The sequence below is a fragment of the Ochlerotatus camptorhynchus genome, unplaced genomic scaffold (genome assembly GCF_037179485.1).
Source record: "Ochlerotatus camptorhynchus isolate MF236.1 unplaced genomic scaffold, CSIRO-AGI_Acam_v1.1 ptg000010l, whole genome shotgun sequence".
NCBI lineage: Eukaryota > Metazoa > Arthropoda > Insecta > Diptera > Culicidae > Ochlerotatus > Ochlerotatus camptorhynchus.
Genome location: NW_027040502.1, coordinates 2,766,578 through 2,775,262, shown reverse-complemented (window position 1 = coordinate 2,775,262; position 8,685 = coordinate 2,766,578).

Below are 8,685 nucleotides of genomic sequence, written 5' to 3'. Positions count from 1 at the left end.
GCAGATTAGCTTATACAGCCAAAATTTGCCTTATGCAGCTAATTTTTGCCTGTATAAGCTAATCTGCAGCTAAAATCTAGGGGCATCCCACTCTAAACTCTATACCTAATATCAATAAAATATTTGTAAATCCCACGTAAGTATTCTTAAGTATTTTTAAGTATTTAAACCATGGCTATAAATTTCCATCGAAGTAACACTTATTTTTTGATGACCGGTTGCTAGTGCATGTGTTTGTTGTTGACTTGTTGTTGTCGGTCGTCTTGTATTTATACAAATAGGAGTGTTAAGTATTTTTATTATGAGTATAAAATAGTATTATTTAATTTATATTTTTCAGCGATTCAGTTTGTAAAAATGCTTCAAAAGCTAGTTACAAAGAATGATGTTTTCAGCACCGACAAATTTTCAGTACAAATTTAACGGTGTTTACCGATTGACTCGAGCGGGACGACTCTATCTACGATGCAAAAAAGATTGTGTTTTGCTGTGGCTAGCTGCACGCACGCTGGTAGATTGAAAGAAGATTGATGACGATTCTGAAGATTTCCTGCAAAAAGATGATGCACGATGCAAGTAGATGCGACAAATGAAAGAAGATTTTCGAAGATTGTTTCGCTAGTGTGAGATTTGTTGAGCATCTAAACTTGAGATTTAGATGTGTCTGTTAGAGTATCCGAATCGAAGCAACCAGTGATTCCCTGTTCTAGTATATAAGTGATACCTGTAATAAAGAAAATTTAGTCATTTGTCTACCGCTAAACCGTTCAGTCGAACTTCTTTGCCCTTCCGAATAGTCCAATAGGTTATGGGCCCAGGACAACCGTCGCATAGCAACGTTTGAATTTGTTTGAAGATTTTTTTTCACTTCAGTGTGAAAATTCTGGAAGTTCCATGGAAGGCAACAAAGTGTCGGTTGTTAAACTGAACAATTCCAACTATTCGGTTTGGAAGTTCAAGGCGGAGATGCTGCTGACCAGGGAGGACCTGTGGCGGTACATCGAAGACGCGGCTCCAGAACCGGTGACGGAAGGCTGGAAATCCGGTGACCGGAAGGCAAGAGCGACGATTGCGCTGCTTGTCGAAGACCAACAACACATGCTGATTCGCGAAACGAAGAACGCCAAGGAAGCCTGGGAAAGCCTCAAGAAACACCACGAAAAAACATCCCTTGGTTCCAAGGTTGCGCTGCTGAAACGGATTTGCAACATATCATTCAACGACGGGGACGACATGCAGAATCATCTTTTCGAGCTGGAAGAGTTGTTCACGAAGCTGTCGTGCGCTGGACTGAACCTGGGTGAAGCGTTAATGGTCGCCCTCGTTCTTAGGAGCCTGCCTGATTCGTTCGATACGTTGACCACGGCCCTGGAAAGCCGGTCCGATGAGGAGCTGAAACTGGAGCTGGTGAAAGGGAAGCTGTTAGATGAAGTGGCGAAGAGACGAAGTCAAGGTTCTTCAAGTTCAGCGATGAAAGCAGGATTCCAGAAGAAGAAGAAGAAGCCGTTAACGTGCCATTTCTGCAAGAAACCTGGACACAAGCAATCGGAATGCAGGCTGTATGCGAAGGAATCGGTTGACGGTAAGGAAAAATCCCCGAAGGTGAAAAGCGTGCGCAGTGAAAACGAAACCGTTACGTTTGCTTTGGGAGTGCATGAGCAATCGGACCATGCGGAATGGATTGTGGATTCAGGTGCGTCCGCGCACATGTGCTGTGACTCCGATTTTTTCGAGGAAATCCAGAAGAGCCAAGTGAAAACCGTTACTCTGGCTGATGGAAAAGTTGCGAAGGTCGAAGGTGCTGGTAGCGGAAAAATTTCGTGTTACCATGGAGACGGAAAAACAACCGATGTGTCTCTAAGCAACGTGTTGTTTGTTCCAAGCTTGGAAATGAACCTGATGTCAGTGCCAAAGCTCACAGAGAAGGGAGCTGCTGTGATGTTCGACGCTGGAGGATGTCGTGTTCTTGTTGGTGGTACCGTGGCAATTGTCGCCGAGAAAACAAGTGGCCTTTATAAGGTGAAAACGACTTGTGAAGTTTCGATGGCTGTGAACGACCACCACGAAGTTGATTGTCAGCACGTCTGGCACCGAAGATTTGGACATCGGGATCCTGAAGCTCTAAGCGTGATGCTGAAGAAGAATCTGGTGACCGGCTTGAAGGTGTACGACTGCGGAGTCAAGCAAGGATGCGAATGTTGTCAGCGAGCGAAGCTATGCAGAAAGTCATTCCCTAAATCGGTCGAACGCAAATCTCGTGCAATGCTGGACATTGTGCACACAGACGTTTGTGGCCCGATCGACAATGCATCAGTGTCTGGTTATCGGTACTTCATGACCGTCATTGATGACTACAGTCGATTCTGTGTGCTGTATCTGCTGCGGAAGAAGGAGGAGGTTCCAGAGAAGCTGAAGGAATATGTGGCATACGTGAAAACCCAGTTCGGACGAAAGCCGAAAGCCATCCGGATCGACCAGGGTGGTGAGTACACCGGAAACGAGCTGATGAAATTCTACAAGCAAAAAGGAATCAAGCCACAGTTTACCGCCAGCTACTCTCCCCAGCAAAATGGAGTCGCCGAGAGGAAGAACCGGTACCTGGTCGATATGAGTCGCTGCATGTTATTCGATGCAAAGCTTCCGGAGTGCTACTGGGCAGAAGCCGTAAGTACTGCTGTCTATTTACAGAACAGGTTACCATCTAAGTCAATTCCCAAAACACCGTTCGAGCTTTGGACTGGAACAATGCCGGACGTAGCGCATTTGAAAGCATTTGGATGTGCTGCATTCGTTCACGTCCCCAAACAAAAGCGCAAGAAAATGAATCCGACAGCAAAGAAGCTAACGTTTGTTGGATATTCGTTGGACCATAAGGCGTATCGTTTTTTGGATCGATCTACAAGGAAAGTAATCGTCAGCCGAGATGCCAATTTCGTTGAGGAGGAGCACACCGCGTCGGAAGTGTCCGAGCGTTCCTTGGACCGGGCAGTGGAATCGCTACCAGTGGAAGAGGTGATTGAATTCGAATTCAGCAAACCAATCAACACTGATGTCAATCCAGTCGGTGAGATCGAGGAAGAAAATTCGAACGATGAGAGCTCAAGTATCTCGTCGGACGATTCAGAATACGATGACGAATCGGATGATGGAGATGCCACATTGATCGAGGACGACGACGATGAAACATGTCAAGTCAGGAGATCGAGCCGAACCACGAAAGGTATCCGACCAGCTCGATATAGTGAGACAGTCCAAGCAGCATCTAGTGGCGAACGAGAGCCACGAAACTACCGTGAAGCAATCAATGGGATCAATCGTGAGTATTGGATGGCAGCGATGGATGAGGAATTCCGGTCGTTGATGGAGAATGACACTTGGGAGATTGTTGATCTGCCCGAGAACCGCAAGCCCGTTGGATGCAAGTGGGTGTATAAGCAGAAGGAAGACACCACAGGAAACGTTGTCCGGTATAAAGCCAGGCTGGTTGCGCAAGGCTTTTCACAGAAGTATGGGACCGACTTCGATGAAGTTTTTGCACCTGTAGCTCGTCAAGTTACGTTTCGGACGTTATTGACCATCGCAGCAGAACGTAAGCTTCTGGTGAAGCACCTGGACATCAAGACGGCGTACTTGTATGGAGCTTTAAAAGAAGAGGTCTACATGAAGCAGCCGCCAGGATACGAAACCAAGGGTCCGAATGGAACGGGCGTGTGCCGGCTCAATCGCAGTCTATATGGGTTGAAACAAGCGGCAAGAGTATGGAATCGGACGATTGACGATGTCTTTAAGAAAGCTGGATTTTGTCAGTCGGTGGCAGATGCGTGCCTCTACGTCCGGACAACGAAGGGACAGAAATCGTTCATCCTCATCTATGTTGACGATATTCTTGTCGTGTGCCACAGCGAAATAGAGTTCCGTGAAGTAGTTCACGATTTGCAACGATGCTTCAAATTGACAGTCTTGGGCGACATTCAAGTGTTCCTTGGAATTCAGGTAACTAAATCCGCCAACGGTTACCGTTTAAATCAACAGGCATACATATTGAAACTTGCCGGCCAGTTTGGTCTCTCGGAAGCCAAGGGCTCGAAAATTCCAATGGATCCCGGATATCAGCAAAAGGAGGAGAATTCGGCGGAGCTACCAAAAGGCGACCTTTATCAAAGTCTGGTAGGAGGTTTGCTATATATCGCGGTAAACTCACGGCCGGAAATTTCCATCAGCGCTTCAATTCTGGGACGGTCCGTTAGTAAACCGAGGACCAAGGATTGGATTGAAGCCAAAAGGGTGCTGCGGTACCTTGTCCACACACGAAATTTCGCGGTGCAGCTTGGATCATCGAACGCTGCATTGATGGTCTATTGCGATGCTGACTGGGCCGGGGACACCCGAGATAGAAAATCAACGTCTGGATTTCAAATCTTCCTCGGTAATGGCGTTGTGAGTTGGGCATCAAGAAAGCAGTCATGTGTGGCGCTTTCGTCCACTGAGTCTGAATTCATCACCCTGGCTGAGGCTTGTCAGGAAGTGCAATGGTTGCTGAAATTGCTGAAGGACCTAGGGAAGCAAGTCAATCATCCCATCTGCATACGTGAGGACAATCAAAGCTGCATTCGGCAGGTAGAGAACGAGAAAGTGGATCAGTGATCGAAACACGTGGATACGAAGTACTGTTTCGTCAAGGATCTGAAGAACAAGAACATCATTAGTTTTCTGTACTGCCCCACAGAAGACATGTTGGCAGACATGATGACAAAGCCGTTAACCAGTGTGAAGTTGGATAAACTGCGAGAAGTGACAGGAATTCTAGCATTCGATGTCGAGGAGGAGTGTTAGAGTATCCGAATCGAAGCAACCAGTGATTCCCTGTTCTAGTATATAAGTGATACCTGTAATAAAGAAAATTTAGTCATTTGTCTACCGCTAAACCGTTCAGTCGAACTTCTTTGCCCTTCCGAATAGTCCAATAGTGTCGCCCCCCTCGGATTGACTGAACTCAAAGTGTGTATTGGCTCACATATACCCTCTCGGAGCACAAAGATCCTGCGATGATGAGTATTGGTATATTCAGATATGAGCGTGCATTAGCTGACCGGAGCCAAATTTGCAATGGCATGAGAGAGACAACTCAGTGCTAACATTTGAAAACGGCGCAAAAGCCATTTGTAAACAAATGGTTTGTGGGTCCTTTACTCGCTACCCGAAGAACGCCCACGCAAACCAACAGCATCGTCAGGAAGGGGAAAATTTCCCCTACCCGATGTTGCTGTTGTGTCGCGTGGGTGTACTTCAAGTAGTGAGTAAAGGGCCCACAAACCATTTGTTTACAAATGGCTTTTGTGCCGTTTTCAAATGTTAGCACTGAACTAGTACTTTTCTCTCTCTCTCTCTCCCTCTCGTACTTTCGCAAAATCTCGCCTTGCGCATGAAACATCGCTCAGAACGGAATTCACCTTATTTCTAAACATGTTGATTACCTACCTAGCAGCGAATCATCTGACTACGATTTTGTTTTTGCAGTATCAAGGATCTGAAGCCGCGAAAACGTGTTGTAGGCCTGAGCAAATGCAGGAAGAAAAGTTTGTCGATCTACCGATTGTTTAATGGGAATGATCGTGATTCGTTTCTGACCGGAAGCTTTTGGCCCTTTTGACTCTCCTTTTGAATAAACTACTATATTGATTATTTTGAATAATTAATGCCATTATTATATCACATTGAACACAACGTTTTACTTGTTTAAATTAAACGTAGGAAAATAAAGAAAACTAAACCCGTTCATTTATATAATTCTGACTATGTTGCGTATACTGTGTCCAGTCGCCTTTATGGTTTATTATCTACTGTAATAAGCATGTTCTGCGTTTAGAAGGTGGAAAGCTAAGAGATCTGCGTTTCCGCAATACGCCCATATTCTCGTTTAAATACTGTCCGGACGTAAACGAGAATATGGGTGATAGTATGGTCACATAGTTTCGTACATCCAATTGTCATTGTCATAGTCACACAGCCAAGAACCGAGCGGAAAAAGAACAACACAAAATTCATTATTAGATTGGTTATACAAATGATGGAACTCGAACGAGTAACAAGAAATGGTTCCAATGCCTATCAGAATTATTTCTTTCTGGTACATGGTGAACAGATTACACCAAAAATGGCCCGGGACACCTATAGTTGTTCACGCTCCTAATCAAATGAATGCTAGTTGCTTAACAAATTAACCACTATCCACACAAAACGCCTGACATTGGAAAAACAAGCAAATCAAATTGACATAGCAACCAAGCAAATAAACTAACGCTAGATATTTCTTAAGTATTTTTAAGTATTTTTGGGTACCTTAGATATCACTAAGATTTTTATATGTATATTAGGAATAATACAAAGTTTAGAGTGGGATGCCCCTAGGCTAAAATTGTTTGTTGGGTCCTGGCTATGTTTTTAGTAATTTATCTTTCATCCAAGGATGTCAAGTAAGGGAAATGGATGTAATGTCAGCCTAAATGCCCCTAATTTGGGCCCATACATAAATTCAGCAATCGACTAAATTTTCAATAGTGACCAAAAATATCCAATATTACCGTCCCAATGACGCGTTCATCTAGATAAAATTGATAAATAGCCGAGTAAATAGCAGATTTTTAGCGATGGGTCCAATCTTAGATCCATAGGCCAACATTAGAGCCATTTCTTCTATATTATGATAAAATCTTCTTCCAGATGGACGAGATGCATGCCTTCACCGATACTTTTCAAATTGGTGACAGGGGTGGGAATCTGTGTTCACAATTATAAAATTATGCCATTACAGCATCCAAGTAACCATCAAGCCCAATAAGGGCCCTTTTTGCAATATAAAGTCTAGTATACAGTTCAAAGCGAATTGAAATTTGAAGCAAGTGGAAATCATAAAGTTTCGCTAGCGAAAAAAGTTGCGAAAAAGTTTTTGTGAAATTTTTCCCTATTTCCTCTCTCGTTTCCTCTTTTTGCAGTTTAGTTCACACACAGAGAACAGACGTTGAGGCTCGAACAAAATTTATCTAAAAACTGGTGTGATTCCAGGGGATAAGTCACTCTGCCACCTTGTGCCTGTGCTATTTGTGTTTCCAGTGTGTTTTTGGGTGTCGGAATGTGTTTCATCGTGTTGACCGAGCTGACAAAACTTCAACCGAAAAAATATATTTACTAGCAACCATATCCTCAATCATAACAACCGCTGATAATGACAGATAAGGCCGGCGCACAATAGATACGTTTTCGGGTTTTTTGACAGATAATGCATGGGCTAACTGTAAAAAAAAAACTTGAAAACGTATCTATTGTGCGCCGGCCTATACTCCTGCGACTCATTTGCTATTGTTTGTGTGCAGATTAATCCATGAAACGAGCATTGTAAACATTGCAGTGGTGCCAGAATTGTATAAAAATTTGCTTCTCATACGGTGGAAGGGTGTTTGAAGTGTGTCGAAGAGTGTTTCTGTGGGTGTTAGCACAATGTGGCAGAGTGACTTACCCCCTGTGTGATTCCTATTCAACTTAAGCGCTGCTAACGGCGACTTCTCTACTTAAAAACCATCTTTTAAAACCTGATGGCGTTGGCGTTGCACAACTTACACTAGACACTAAGTGCTGGTAGCGCAAAGTGGCAATTTTCAACAGAAAATGTATCGCCAAATTGATCGAATGTGGAAAATTTATAGAGGAAATCAGGAGATGCTAGCACCACGTAATGGCGATATTCCCACTTATCTTTACACAAGTTTCTATCCGAAGTTAAACGTCTGTTCTCTGTGGTTCACGTGAAACAAAATCGATCAGTTTACACCTCCGGTGAAGTAAAAATCTGACAGATACGCTTTTTCTCGAAACGTCAACTTTTCACTTAGGTGCTGTGTGTTTTTACGTGAAAAAAAGATAACTTAAGTGAAAAAGATGCGATCCACAAAATTCAATTTCACTGAATCGTTTTCAGTTCCAAGCTCGGTTCCAAGCTCGGTTCCAAGCGAAGGGTCGATTACATTTTTCACGCTGGTGAAAAATTGAGTATTTTATATGAGATTTTCACTTCGCTTGGATCTCTATACAGGCATTAAAAGGCTGAAAAACGGATTTAAAATTTTATATCAGCATTATATCCAGCAAATATTTATGGCAAAATACGAGCTTATTCAGGCAAAATTATGCTTCTTCAACTAAAAACTAGCATATTCAGTCTTTAACCAGCACGATTTGTGTGTTGGGTATTGCACTTTTTGCATTAGTGGGCTGATTGTTACTTGGGAAGTTCAGAGAAGTTATGGGAAGACCATTTGATTTAAGGGAACTTCGTAAGTTCAAAGAACGTTGTAGAGCTTCAAGGAATTCGTAGAACATCAGGAAACTTCATAGACCTTCAGGGAGCTAATTTGATCTTTATACCCCGTTCACATTACAGCGTAATATAGACTGTCTTGCAATGAGCACTCATACATAGGATTTCAAGTGAAAACTAGATGTATGAGTGCTCATTGCAAGACAGCGTATATCACGTGATATACGCTGTAATGTGAACGGGGTATTAGGAAAATACGTAGACGTTTAACACACAACTTTCTAGTGTAGCAAATTTTGGATAGATCCACTGTCAACATCGAAATTGCGCAAAACCAGCAGCATTGAGAACACGAGACCGAGCACGAGACAGTC